The sequence below is a fragment of the Lissotriton helveticus genome, chromosome 2_1, assembly GCF_964261635.1.
Source record: "Lissotriton helveticus chromosome 2_1, aLisHel1.1, whole genome shotgun sequence".
Lineage (NCBI taxonomy): Eukaryota > Metazoa > Chordata > Amphibia > Caudata > Salamandridae > Lissotriton > Lissotriton helveticus.
Window position 1 is genome coordinate 976,317,795 of NC_136059.1, and position 15,806 is coordinate 976,333,600.

Sequence of the window (15,806 nt, forward strand, 5' to 3'; positions counted from 1 at the left end):
AAAAGAACCGTGTCGTCCGGGTAAAGCAGAACCGGGATTGCTAAACCGCCAGCAGACGGAGCATCGGCACTAACTAATCGCAATTCGGACTCTATGGCATTAATAAAAAGAGAAAAGAGAAGGGGGGCGAGGACACATCCTTGCCTAATGCCGGAACGTACTCGGATACTAGAGGTACATTCACCCATTTGCCCAAAACGGATCTTAGCAGACAAATTACTATACAAACGTGCCAGAAAATGAATAATTTCGGGTGGGGCCCCCATATTCAATAAGGTTGTCCATAGTAAACCATGGTCAACCAAATAGAATGCACTCGAAAGGTCCGCGAAACAGAGGAACAGCGAACCCTGTTTGGCACGCGTATATTTGCCTATAATAAGGTCTAGATTGATGCACTGTTCTATAGTGCCAAGCCCCTTGCGAAAACCAAACTGGGAATCCGCAAGGATGCCATTGTCTTCTACCCATTCCTCCAGGCGAATCAATAACACCCTGCTCATTATTTTCATGGAGGAGTCGAGAAGAGAGATAGGGCGATAGTTCTTTGCTTCCCCCCTATCTCCCTTTTTATAAATAGGAATAATAATCCACTCTCCCCAGGTCTGTGGTGCAGAGGCCATAGCAACAGCGCTAAAGACCTTGGTCAACAGGGGGCTCCATAACAATACATCTGCTTTGTATAGGTCGATAGGGACCCCATCAGGGTCGGGTGCCTTCCCTCCCTTACTACACCGAATGGCGTTGTCCACCTCGACGATTGTAATATTAAGCGGTGTAGGGGGACCGGAGTCCGCAACCGTATCTCTCACTGGGGATATCCCTCCTGGGTTGAATATACTAGAAAAGTAGGATACCCAATTTTCCTCGCTTACTTGAGCAGAAAGTACGGGGTATACCTCGTTATGTAGGAATGGACTATTAACAGTATTCCAGAATAGCTTAGTATCCCGGAGTTCCACGGCCTTGGACATATTATCCCACGCTTCCTCCCTTAATTCCTGCTTCCTTAAATTCAGGTGCATTTTATAGGTGCGCCTTAGAGAACTGACCGCTTCCCTGTCCCTGGGTTTACTAGCAAGGGCATTTTTTAAGTTTTGTAAGGATTTTGTACATGCCCTGTTAAACCATCCTCTAGGGGCCCCTACTTCCTTTACCTTATTGCTGGTCAGAATCTTTTTTGTAATCTCGTTAATTGTGACAAACCCAGCTAATATACCTGTCAGGCTTATATTAGGCTCAAGACAACATTCCACCTCCTGGAGGCACGCTGACACGATTTTAACCAACAGCTGCTCCTCATTATGCCTCCCCCATTTAATCCTGGGACCATTCGGTCTATGCGGGATTAAGTCCGCCATTGTTCCATGTGACACGCCAGCCTTCTCCCCCCACAAAAACAAATGCATTTTAAAACAATTGTGATCACTAAGACCCGGATTTACTACTTCCGGGGTGCTACACAAGGCATTTATACTTGCAGAGGCTATGAGGTAGTCTATGATTGTGGCGGAATTCCTTCCCACAAAGGTTGGTACCTGATTACCCTCATTATCTTTTCTGGGCGACAAAATCAGCAAATCCAGTTTAAGCAGAAGGGTATTCACTGAATCACCATAGGCCGTATGTAAGAAATGAGCCTGGTCCTCCCCGTCCTCTCCTCCAAAACCACACACCCTCAAGAAAGAATAGGACACCTATGAATGTTAAAATCTCCTCCCCACAAGATATCAAAGGGTACACAGGTTTGCCCACACAAATTGTCAACTGCCGCATCGAGTTCATCGACCACTAAAGAACTGGAATGGTTGAACACATTATTATAATGGTTGATTAGTAAAACATTCTGGCCCCCATTATGCTGCAACCATAGTACCTGTGAATGTGAACCGACTGTCATGTGAGTTTTAACTCTCACCGGGAGACTCACTGACAGCAGAGTCACCAATCCACCTCTGGCTCTACCCATATTGGAACTCTGGGCCGGACAGTTATAAGCAACATAGCCATCCAGAAGGATATCTTCAGTAGACCACGTCTCCTGGAGACAGAGAATATCTAACTTTGTAACAAAATCCGACCAGCGCAGGCGGTTCACCTTATTACACCACCCTGCGATATTCCAGCTCATTAGCTTGTATCCTTTTCCTGGATTACTTGCTTCCCCATCATTATGAGTTCCCATATGGGGAGGGTGCAAAAACCTATTCAGTAGTTCATCTAAAAACAGGGGGTTGGGAGGTGCCATCCGGGGTGCCATGGGGGATGAACTATCATTTTGGGCAATGACTGAATCCGGGTATACCCCTAATCCCTCATCTCCGTTAACCGGGCAACTCAAAATGAGTCCAGTGTCATAGTCATGACAATGACCCGGAAGTCCCTGCTCCCCAGGCTCATTATGGGGTTCCAATTGGGCCTGATTATATTTTAAACCAGCTTCCCCATGAGGAGCAATAGAACCCGAAGGGTCATTACACCCCATGGACCTCTGGATATTGTCATACAATCTCGGGGCTTCCGCTTCAGTTCTTCCCATCGGGCTACTTAGGCGTGTTACAGTACTTAAAGTGGTGTCCCTAGGAATCCCCGTCATATCAGTTCCGCTGTCAATGCCCTCCGTGCTGGAAGTATGTATTCCCCTTCCCTCAACCCCTAAATTCGATAAACTTCAATCACAATCATCCAATCCATTAAATATGTCGAACCTATTTGTGGTCTCCAATGGCGTGAATGGCTTTAGATGGTCCATTCTCCTATTGGCGGTTGTATTGAACTCGTAGGGATCAGGAACCGGTACAGAATAAGGCACATAAGGAGGTTTCCTGACATTCTGTATTAATGGGGGGTAAGTATTAGAGTATGCTTGTAATTGCGGGTGTTGAGGTGGGAACACCACGGATCTCGGGTAGAAATACGTCAATGGTCGGGGAATGATGCGGTTGTTAGCATTACCTGGGGGCCAATTTAAAATAAAATGAACAGCATTTTGATCTCTAAAATTCACTACCACCACATCGCCCTCAATATCCTTAGGTCTACCCCCCAACCACTGAAGGCGGCGGACATGTACAATTTCGCCGCTGATGTTACTTGCAATTGGCCTGTATAATCTCAGCCAATGCATAATTTTGTTCTTCAGCTGGACGAATCCCTCCCGCTTGTTCTCTTCCAGCTCAGGCACCCCTGTAAGAACTACCACGAAAGGCACTGCTTCCGGTGGAAGTTCAGGAAGGGGGGCCCTATTATGTATCCCCCGAGTATGCCTGATACTATTCGCCTCCCTTGTTGCAATCCCCAGAGATGCATTACCCAGGCCCTTAGATGGTTTGCTAACAAAAGTAGCAGGAGTCGGGTCGGGTTTATTTGTTGGCAATTTAGGAGGTGGATTGTGTTGCTTATTATTTTTATTGTGGGGGGGTTTCGGGGTAGCTGGAATCATGTTCAATACAGGGTTGGGGGCAGATGTAGTAGGTTTGGTTGACACATTAATGGTTTGTGCAGCGTTGTTTGCTGCAGCCCTTATAGGGACTTCCTTATTTCCCAGTTCCCGCTCTATTTTCCCTAGTCTTTCTTCCACCTTGTCTAATCTTTCTAAGATTGCCAGGGAATAGCTCCTAATTAAACACTCAATACTATCCAGTGTAATACTATTATGGGCTGCCTGCGGCACAGTGTCAGCTAGAGGAATATCAATACTAGCCTCCCTATCTATATGTGTGGAGGATGAGGATGCTGGTATTGGGCCTGATGCTTCGTGAGTAGCTATAGGGGCCTTATCACTCCCAGTACTACTCTTTACCTTTATGCTAAAATCTGAGTGACTCAACTTTTGCTTATGTGGATCCCCCCTTTTCCGCCTTTTTTTATTAGGGGGTGGGCCAAAATTTCTATGCGGTGTAATTTTCTTAGCCCTATTCCGTATGATGTTACATGGCATAGGTGTAGGGGTAATCAGTACCTCAGTTACAATGGAAGTGCAGGTAAGGTTAGGAGGCGAAGAACCATTCCCAGTTTTCTTGGGGCAGGTACTGGATGTAGGCGTGCAGTCTCTACATACGGGAGACACGCTATCCAGCAAAACAGCGCTATCATTACCGTTATGGCTCACTACGATAGGGGGGACAGCTGGAAAAGGTAACTCAGTCAATGACCTGTTTTTCATGCTTTCAATGGAACGACGTCGTTCCGCTCGCCGCTCTGCTAAAGAAATTTCCTTGGGAACATCAGCGGCAGTCTTTGTAAAATAATTATCCAGAGTTCCACTGAGCAGACCCCCAGACCTGTCCGACATTATAGTGTCTGTGCTTAATCCTGACAATGACATTTATAAATGTTTAACACCCCAGAAAATGGAGGGCCTGGGTAAACTTACTCAGAATGTACTTAACGGGGCGATACACAACCAGGGGTTCATGCCCAGTCCAGTCTCCTCGGGCCTCTGAGGGCCACAAAGGGCCCGCCCTTTGCCCGGGCTTAGCCCCAGGCACTCCCGCGCGCTCCCACGCCGCGAGGTTCTCAGTTACCTATATACGTGAGGACGTAGAAATAAGGGTGGGGCGGGGCAGTCAGGGAGAGCGGGCCAGGTGTGTGTCGGCCTCGGGGTTGCCGGGACTCCTGGGAGATCGAGTCCCGGTTCCCAGCGCTCGCAGCCCTGCAGCCCTATCAAACACCCAGCACTCAATCCAAGGTCCGGTGTCAGCAGCTCCGACGATGCGGGACCCGCGCAGCGGGTTCCGCGAGGAGTGAAAGTATTTCCCGGTCAAGGCAGCAAAAGTCTTCACTGGTGTCCCACGCACCAAACAGCAAGCAAGGTTTTTAAAGTAGTAAGGGTGGGGCGGGGCGGTCAGGGAGAGCGGGCCAGGTGTGTGTCGGCCTCGGGGTTGCCGGGACTCCTGGGAGATCGAGTCCCGGTTCCCAGCGCTCGCAGCCCTGCAGCCCTATCAAACACCCAGCAGTCTATCCAAGGTCCGGTGTCAGCAGCTCCGACGATGCGGGACCCGCGCAGTGGGTTCTGCGAGGAGTGAAAGTATTTCCCGGTCAAGGCAGCAAAAGTCTTCACTGGTGTCCCCTATTCACTATCCAGCACCCCAAAGCGCTATGCGTTGTAAAGGTATGCGATGTAAAAACCGCATTGTAAAGGCATGCGATGTAAAAGTATGCATTGTAACGTCATACATCCGCCAAAGCTTCTTCCTGTTCACACAGTCAAAAGCTGAGGACAAGTCCATGAAGGCAAGGTGAATAGTCCCCTTGTGTGCCACTGTGTACTTACTTAATATCAAAAAATGATTGAGGCACTGGGCAGTGGTAGATCGCCCCCTGCAGAACCCATACTGGGTGTCGGACATGATCTTATTGTCCTCTGCCCACAATGTGAGCCTTTGCAGGAGAACCCTCCCCACTACTTTCACCATAGAATCTATAAGTGATATAGGTCTGTAACAGTGCGAACAACTTTTGTCCCCTTTTTTAAAAACGGGGACTATAGTAGAAGTCGCCCATGACTGTGGGCACCCGTGTTGTGCCGCAGCGTTAAATACTGGCTCCTGTATTGGTGCCTAAAAAGAGGGATCAGACTTAAAAAGATCTGGGGGGCTCCCATCGGGACCAGGGGCTTTACCAGCTGTTAAGCCTACAATTCCTTCCAGTATTTCACCCCTCCCAAACTTGACTTCTGCGTCATTGAGGCCGGATACCAGCCTATCATTCTGTTCAGCGGGACAGGCATACATCTGCTCAAAATGAGCCTCACATTCCTCCTTAGATATATAACATTCAAGGCCTCCTCCTGCCTCCTGAACAAAGAATGGTTTATTTAGTATGCTCCAAAACTTTGAGCTATTCTTAAGGGTTTCAGGGTCCAATAGCTAACCCCAAGCCTCATCCCTTAAGGCTCCCTTTGCGTGTAGCTAACGCTACTTTGTAATCCATGCGAGTCGCTATAACGTCAGCTAGCACTCTATGGATGATGGCTAGGACATCCCTCAGCCTTTTTGCTGTCTTTGAGCAGTGCTGATCAAACCATCTGGGGCCCACATTTGTCTGTTTCTTGGCTGGTGCCGATAACAACTCTGTAACCTTTTCTGTGATCGTCTGGAAGGCCACTAACACCTTAGTAGATGGGTGCCCCCCCGTGTGCAAAAGGCTATTTCATCTGCACATGCAACTTTTATATTATTAAAGATCAGTTCCGGAGTTACTTGCGTCCATCTTAGTCTATGTTTTCCATCAGTTGGGCGCAATACACCCAATTTAGGGTTTTCCCCTAATTTAGCTACCCAGGGGCCAGTTAGATGTAGAGATAAAAGGTTATGATCGCTAAATTCGCTCTCAAGAATTAGAAAGAAGTGTACAAATGATTGCATTAGGGATGAAATTAAAACAAAGTCGATAAAAGTCCCTTTCCCATGGCCCTTAAACGTGGGCACCATAAATCGGGTATTTGGATCCGACATGGCCATGGTAGATGTCAGATCTAAGTCATTGATCATGTCATTTAGCCGATCCCCTTCGACCGAGTGCTCGAAGTGAAATCCATGCATTCGTGGACAACTCAACTCGGAGATACATGACAGTAAGGGGTTACCACATGAATTAATATGAAAATCACCTACAACCATAAGATTATGTAGGCTTTGACTCATGGAGTGATTGATAAAATCATTCAGAGCAGATATATTGCTTTGATCAGGACAGGATGAAAATGAATTATAAAAGTTTACCAAACCTAATATGCAGGCCCCACTACGTAATATTAATGCAAGGATGCCCAAGTGAGAGGTGGGTACTACACAGATTTTACATGCCACAGCTACGGAGACATAGATGACCATTCCCCCCCTTGGTCTCCCCCTATTGGATACAGTGGCTGGAACAAAATAAGCCTCGTAACCTTCCAAGAAAAGGTCACATATTGCCGACCAAGTTTCTTGTAAGCAGATTATCGAAAATTGCTTAACATAGGTTGTCCATTTGGGGTCCCCTAACTTTGCAGCCAACCCTGCTATATTCCAAGAGATAAAATTATTCAGACTCTCCCTTTGTTGCTTGGCCTCTTCAACTCCTATGGTGGCCTTCACCCCTCCTGGGATACCAGTTTCCCTAAGTCCATCGCAAGTCTCCAAGCCAGACAAAGTTTCATATCTATTGTGTACTGGTAGTCTGTACCCGGTATTATTTCGTCTATTTGATGGTATCTGTGGTGGCGTAGGAAGAGCAGGATGATATAAGGGTCTCAACCTAGACCAGCCGTCCCCCAGAAGATCTTCCTCCAGGCCGAGTCTCACCGGATCCCTCCGCAGTAGTGGCCTGTAGAAGAACCCCAGAGATAATAGTTGAATTACGGTACCCATTGTTGGCTGTAGACTTAGACCCCTTGAGAGTACACGACTCGCAGTATGGGGGTTGTCAAAATTAATAATAATGCAGTCACCCGTCCCTTGTTTACTGGATCTACCAATCCAGTTAACCCTGCGTGCCATGATTATATGGTTAATTAAATTGGCTCCGTCTAGGGTATTCTGGGAGAACCAATGCACTATTTTATTCAACAGTTGCCCATAATGTTCATTCTTTCCTGGTTGGAGGGCGGGAACATGCCCTAATATAACTACATATGGGGTGGCTTCTGGTGGGAGTTCAATAATTGAAGATCTCCGGGGCACGCAAGGCCCCTCCTCTAACCTCTGATTTAACTCCGGCAAGGGAGAGGTCCTTCTAATGTTGGGGGATTGTGTTAAATCCATTTTATCTCTCGTGTCCACCCTGAGATTACTTGGGCCACCTACAGCCTGGGGCCTTATATTAACCAAAACTGGATCATCCTCCTTGCCACTATTCCCACCTACTCTGTCATTCATGGTTGATGCTTGGGTTTTAGACTTATGGGGGTCCGCTATAACTGTGACTTTTGAAAGATTAACCAGCGAAGATTCTAAGTTCAGTAGCCTTGATTCTACCCCACATCATTTTTGTGCAATGGGTTCTAGCAAGGTTTTTACCATAGTCTCTAATTTTCCCCAAAAATCCCCATCAGCGGGGCCAGCAGTAGGTATCCCTCCATCACTCTGGGCATTATTAATTAAATCTCTCTAAGTCGCATTTCCCATGTCATGTATTTCTACCACTGTCACCCCCTTATGCCCTGATGCTGTGTGTCCTGGGTGTCTGGTTCCCTGGGTTTTCTTAGGAATAGTACTAGTTTTCTTAGGGCGGGCAGTTACTACTTTTTGTTTCTGCGACCTTCCCCGTAATTTATAGTTAACGGGGCTAGGTATCGGTTCCGGAGTCCCAGAGAGCCTAGTTCCATTTAGTATAGATGTATCAGCCTCCGTCTGGGGAATCCTTTGTTGAACTGGGGGTGAGGTAGTGTGATTAAGAGTAATCAAAGTATCTGGTAGGGCAGGGGTAGTAGAAAGCCTACCAAATAAGGGGTCCAGGGATAGCCTACGCTCAGTCATTATGATTTCATTGTTGAGGACTGACTCTGCCCTAGTCAAGTAGGCATCTAAAGTTCCAACCACTCCTAAGCCCACTCCTACTTTCCGTTTGCTCATTTTAAAGTACAGTCAATTCAAATAGACCCAAGCGAAATACTTAGGATAATAAATACCCCAATACGAATGATAATCAAGGGATAATAAGACTAATTAGCCAAGATAGGAAATGGAACCTAGCAATACTTGACTTTTGTGAAGAACACACAGGATATTATACCATGATACTACGTATATGCCGTAACAATGTTATAAGATAGAATAAACTTAGAAATAAATACTGAGTTTCCACAATAATATCTTTAAGAAAGAAAAATAAATACATTTGAAAAAGTGGTCCGCTAATAATCCGTTTCAGTATTTACAAAATGTCCATAATTGTCAATTTTGAACAGAACATATAATGCGGATCCGTATACTGTTTCAAAAGTTCAAAATGCCCATAGGCTTACTCACAGAACCATATGGACTGATCAGGAGTAAATTTTTAGAGGGGTGGCCCGGCCAGGCCTCAGAGGACCTCAGACGGCTGCAGACGGCCCCGCCCTTCTCCCGTGCTTCTCCCAGCGCCGCCCGCGCGCGTCCCGCGCTGCGTGGGGGAAGGCGGCGCTTTAAGCGCGATGGCAGCGCCTCCCCCAGCAGCAGCAGCAGCTGTGGTCAATTGGGCAGCAAGGGCAGTGCGGTGCACCCTGGGACTAGGAGTCCCACCACGGTGTCAGGCGAGTGGAAACGGGCGTCTTTTCACTCTCAGCACGGCAGCAGGTCCGCTGAAAAGATCCCGAAGTCACCAGGGAGGATTCAATGGGCCCCGAGCTGCGTGGGGGAAGGCGGCGCTTTAAGCGCGATGGCAGCGCCTCCCCCAGCAGCAGCAGCTGTGGTCAATTGGGCAGCAAGGGCAGTGCGGTGCACCCTGGGACTACGAGTCCCACCAGGGTGTCAGGCGAGTGGAAACTGGCGTCTTTTCACTCGCAGCAGGTCCGCGGAAAAGATTCCGAAGTCACCAGGAAGGGTTCAATGGGCCCCGAGCTGCGTGGGGGAAGGCGGCGCTTTAAGCGCGATGGCAGCGCCTCCCCCAGCAGCAGCAGCTGTGGTCAATTGGGCAGCAAGGGCAGTGCGATGCACCCTGGGACTACAAGTCCCACCACGGTGTCAGGCGAGTGGAAACAGGCATCTTTTCACTCTCAGCACGGCAGCAGGTCCGCGGAAAAGATCCCCAAGTCACCAGGAAGGGTTCAATGGGCCGTCCAACCTATATTCATATGCAATTTTAAAGTGGTTTAGACAAAACAGCTGAACAGAATTACACAAAAATTGGAACATAGCTAGATATGCTTTTTGTGATTTGGAGTAAATGTGTTCAAGCAGTTTTTGAGAAATGAAGGTCGAAAGATTAGTGACAACAGGAGTGCTGGCCCTGCAGGAGTTCTCCAGTATTCCTGTGGCACCATAAATTGGAAAAAAAATAAATTGATCTGATTGTCCAAGAGGGCTTTTTCCTGTCAGCAGCTGGACTTGTGCTGCACATAGTAATCTGATTGGCTGACTGCATTTCAACAGAAATGTTACGGCCACGATTACAAGACACTGGGACTCAGTCCCTGTGTCGTGGAGTAAAAATGAAATTAAGCCAAAAGGTGGCAGGTAGGGCTACTCAAATGCCCAGTGCAGCAGGGGGTTGGCCTTCAAGGGAGTTAGACGCAGGGCCTGGACATAGACCAGCTCATACATCCAACCCGCTACTATGCACAGTTAAAAGGTATGCTCAGTGAGGTAGTGGGGTGAATATGAGCAATAAACCGAAGAATTCACTCAAAAATACGATTTGAGACTTTAAAATGACTAGGGTAGTCAACAGTCCTGAAGTCAGCTGAAATGCCCCTATACTGTAGCATGGTGATCGGAAGTAAGATTGATAGTTGTGCAGAAGATGGTTGGCATTGATAGGATCTTGGATTTGTGCAAAGACTTCTTTTTTCAAGATCTTGAGTGAATGAGTGATGTGTAAGTAGTTGGGTCTAACATGGATTTCGCAGGAGTGGAAAGTCTGGCCTGTCTTAGGAGCTTTAGGGAAGATGCTTTGAGTGAAGTACTGACAATGGTGAATAGGGTGAGAGGGATTCTCTAGAGAATGCTTTGACAAAAGATGAGAGTAAGATATAATCTTGATATGTGCTGACTTTGAGGAAGTTGTGAAATTTGGTGAGTTCTTTAAGTGGCAGCGATTTGAAAAGTGACTATTGTGAAATTTAGGGCAGAAGAGGGCGTTTTTCATCTTCTGTATTTTTGTCTTTGAAGAAGCAGTTGATGCCATTGCACTGGGCCATGGAGTGTGGCAATGGAAAAAGAAGCATGGGGTGGATGAAGTGTTTGCTTATTGTGAAAAGTGACCCTAAGAGGAAGTAGGGGCAACTAGAGCCCCGCGACTCCCTAACCTTTTCTCATTTTAAATCATATCGACTGCCACCCAGATTAAAATGTTAGCTCTACCAGGCAGTCATTTTTAAAGAGCAACCCTGCCTCCCTCACTGACCTATTACTTTTCCAACTAAGTGCTCACATGCAATTCACAGGTTATGTTATGCCCCGTTCCGCAACGGAACAGAAAGGAGCACTATGATGAAGCATGCCGCCAAGGGGTACCCTTGGTGGATGAGAGTTCTTTAAAGCAAAATGATTCTTTTCTCCTTAGGCCGACTGGAAGGTTCTTAGATTGACCAATTTAGTTGGGCTCTATAGTTTCTGTAAAGTTCTGTGCCAGAGGAGGATTAGCCCATGCTCTACAGCCCCTTAGGTTCCCCCCCTTAATTTGTTAATGGGTCTTTTGAAGAGTGTTATGCTTCTATTGGCAGCAATGAAATTCAGCTCCTAGAAGCATTTTGTTTCGATATTTTATTGGAATATCAACCTAGCATGTAGACTTACCCACTTTGCTCCCATTCTCAGTAAAATATGGCCAGTAATTCAAGACCCATTAGTTTGAAAGTTGGCACACACATTTGGGCATACCTGTCCCCTTCTTTTGTTCATTGCAATCAGGACTAGTGATAGACTGGCGATATAAGCTCCTCAAATTTGAAACATGGTAGAGGCATTTGGGCATACCCACTCCGCTTCCTTGCTCAGTCCTATTAGGACCAGCGATATCAACCCGCCTCTTAAAAATTGTATGTTTCTTAATTGTAAAATTGTGTTCTTTTTGGTTTTCTTATGTTTTTTGGGAAATATCTGCAGATCTGGAGTGAAACAAAGAGACGAGGAACACGAGTTCCATAGGATTGCTTTACATTAAATGAAGGAGGAGTCTCTCAATCATGTATGCTTAAAGTGTGGGACTTTCAGCATGGCGGACTTTGAAACAAACCTCACATGATGAGTCAGACTTTTAGGAATACATTTATTGCAGCGGGATCTTGGACTGTTATTATAAACAGCTTTATACACAAGGCATAATGCCTTAAAAGAGAGTCTAATAGATGTAGAGAGCCAGTAGATATTGACTAGCTGATGCTAACAAAGCCAAACCTTTCTCAAAAGACAGCAGGCTGCCCTGTTTTGGGCTATTTGTGACTACTTATTATAGACTCAGGAAAACCAGGCCACAAAAACTTTCAAAATCCAGTCTGGAGGAAATGGTTGCTTCAATAACAAGATGCTATTGATCCCGTAGGGAGAAAAGGTAATTCTTGCTAAGAGTCTTGATAATGCTGTCAAAACCTAAATGTTTTGCCTTTTTCATCAGCGAGATGTTTCTAGCTAGTGTCTATTTCCATAATGTCTTGATAGCTTGAGTAGAACAAACCATGATGATCATCACTTAGAGAAGTGTGTTCCAGATAATACTCGATTAAATGGCATGAATGGCATTGTCTCAGGTCCTATTGATATGCTCACCCAAACAAATGAGCAATGATACACACTAGTTGCACTGTGCATGAGACTCACACACAGTCATTACGGTGTAGCACGGTTACAACGAATTTTTTACAACGCACTACCATTACATCGCAACTTTTACCACGCAAACCATTACAACGCAATGCGCTGGGGGGCGCTCTAGGATAGGGAATGTATTTAATATACTATCCAACACCTTCCCTGCTATCCACGGGGACTGGAGTTGGAATAGTAAATTAAATAATTCACTATCCAGCGCCTAAAAGCATTATGCGTTGTAATGGACTGCGTGGTAAAAACCGCGTTGTAAAGGCATGCGTGATAAAAGCATGCGTTGTAGTGACACCAATCCGTCATTACTCACTATGCTATAGCTCTGATAGTTCTGTTCATAGGTGGTGAAAGAATCAAGTGTATGTAGGACAGCATCTCAAAAATACACACAGAGGTGGGGATGCACAGTACTCCAGCCTTCTGGTGTAACTTTAAGCAGCCTCCAAACAGTCTCTAGGGGCTCTCACCAATGAAATCCTTAATAAGACCACCAAAATGTGACAGCTAAAATGTTTCAAATAATCTCAGCCATTAATTTTGGGCCTGGGCCAATACTGATTTGCATATTGTTGCCCACTGTCTGTAATGGAATGAACTAAAAAGAATGGAATGGAACGCACCTAGATATCTCACCAGTGGTTCAGATTTATACAAGCATTTATTTTTATAGCCCACTTTTTATTGCCTGATTCCCACATTTACCATGCCATTGGACTCAATCTGCATCTCTCTGGTGAAGTCCAGATAGGCAGCAACTGGTAGGGGATTGCTTGTGTTCCAGCTGCAAGGTTACGTTTCCATTGGGGCAGGGAAAAATAATTTTGCTTAGGGTTGGCCACTGCTTAAAATGTCAGAATCAAGCTAGATGGAATCAAATTCACATAGAGTAAAGACGATTGGTCTAGATTAATTTATGCATTTCCATCCACCACATTTTAGGTCTCACCTGAGACAGCGCATGCATTGTCACTTGTGAGACATTTTACTAGGTTAAAGGGGGCCTGGAGCTTGCCGATTGCCTACAATTGGTTGGCTTCATCATGACTCTTATTGGCAGGCTATTGTTTGGTCGAGGCGTGTCAGCTGCCCAACCTCTTCGTGTGTTTCTCTCTACTCTGGAGCATGGTCCAAGTACTGCTTCTTTTCTTTGTGACTGTCCTTCGACTGCTCACGCTTTCTGGTGCTGGCTACCTTTTATTCTACTTGCAACTCCCACTAAGAGTACATGTGTTTTCAGGCAGTCTCCCCTCCTCCCCTTCCCACTCCATATCATAGTTTGACATATTCCCCTACCATTCTCCCTCCCAAGTTATTGCTCTGTTGCAGTTGCTTGCCCCGTTGCCTTCCATCCTCTTGCATTGTTGCTTGAGCCATTCTCTCTTCCCATTCTCTCCATCATTGCTTGCCAAACTGCCTCACCTCCTCTCTCATTGTTGCTTGCCTAAGTCTCCCACTGCCCCCCTGCATTGTTGCCCCGTTATCATTGCATCATTGCTTGCCTCGTCCCCTCCCTCTTTGTTGCTTGACACATTCCCTCACCCCATTGTTACTTCCCTTATACCCCTGCTTGCCTTGACCCCTTCCCTTTTTCTTGCTTGCCCCTTCCACCGCCACTCCCACCAGAAAAAAGTCCTATGACATGGTCAGTGCTGTTTGCGTTACAGCGCTTTGATTCCTAACTTTAGGCCATACTGCACAGCAGCGACACAACTTTCACAACAAGTCTAAAACACGTTGACAAAAACTATAGCTCTTGCATAGGCAAGACCTAATGACTTTGCCAATGCTTATTTCTTTTGCCGCCGCATTCCAGCTTTTAAGGTGAGCTATACTTCTGTTTTACCGCTTGGCAGGATTCGGGGTCAATTGAGTATATGCAGGGCGGTGTTTCAAAAATACAAGCACTATGTGAGATTGTGCTAACTAAGCCCAACTGGTCTACAGGCCACCAATCTTTTACAGTCTATGAGACCATCAACTCACGGTACAGTACAAATAGGAAAACCATTTACATTTTTTTAAACTGAAAAAGAGAAAGAGGCTGGCTAAAGATGAAAAACACTCAAACATAACGTCTAGAATGGTTGAATCACATGCTATGAATCAATGATATATTGGGAAGAACAAAAAGTGATGGATGGGTGGATGGGTGGATGGGTGGATAGATGGATGGATGGATAGAAAGCTTTCCTTATTCTCTATCACTGTTGAATACTGTGGGCTGCATTCTAGGTCATCATATTTTTGCACTAACTAAAGACCTGGACAAATTATATAGAACTGAACAGCACGTTTCTACACAACAAAGTGTTTGAGGCATAAAATATGCCGGTGCTACTAAGAGAAGTCACATTTTATGCACCATTGCTTGTAACACAGAAAGTGTCCGGAGATCTGTTACGTGTTATGTGCAAATTCGCACAGGTATGATCCACCGGACACCTGATGGCCAAATGAAATGGAGCTTTACAAACCAACAGCATGTAATATGTGACTGTACAAATTAAATCATATCAGTAGAACTCTATTAAAATTTAGATGAAATGTAGTGTTTATACACCTTGCAAAAGTGACGCAACACAAGTTCTAAATAAATCTAGGCCCAGGTGTTTGAGCACTGCTTGATTCTTGTGACGTGTGCAAATGCCAGCTGCATGAGTGTCTTTCAATAAGCTGAGTCAGATTAGTATTTACACCTCTAATCATGTGCCGTGAAAAGTGTTATTGTAATTGTAATTGCATTCATCTAGAGCTTACTTCCCCTGATAAGGCGTTGAAGTTCTTTTCGGCGAGTAGCGTGCTACTCCAGCAGCCAAAATGGATAAAGGGTGAATTAGTATACGGAAATATGAAATTAATTTGAGTGGTGTGCATGTGAGTCTTTTTGTTGGCTTGAAAAGGATATTAGAGCGATAGAAGAGGGTAAGGTCTAGAAATAGTTTATTCGTAGATCATAGTAGTAGGAGGAGGTTTGGTATGAGTAAAGGAGGGATGAAGGGCGGGAAGAGTCTCTAGAATTGGGTTAGGGCGATAGATGAGGTATCGGATGAGTCTAGGAGAAATACATGAGGGAAGGGTTTAGAAAGGCTTGCTTGGGACCTTTCCTGGGCAAACTGATTGAAAGAGCAGCATTCACCCAGATGCCACAGTTCATTAAAGATAAATCCATACTTTCAGACTTCCAAACAGGATTCCTTTCAGGGAAAAAAAGGCACAGCATCTGCCCTTATTGCTATCTGGGATGAGCTTAAGAACACAGTTGACTGGAACAGGGTTGATGCACTACTTCTCTTGGACCTCTCAGCTGCCTTTGAAACAGTTGACTATGACACTCTAATACAAAGACTCTATGAAGCCGGA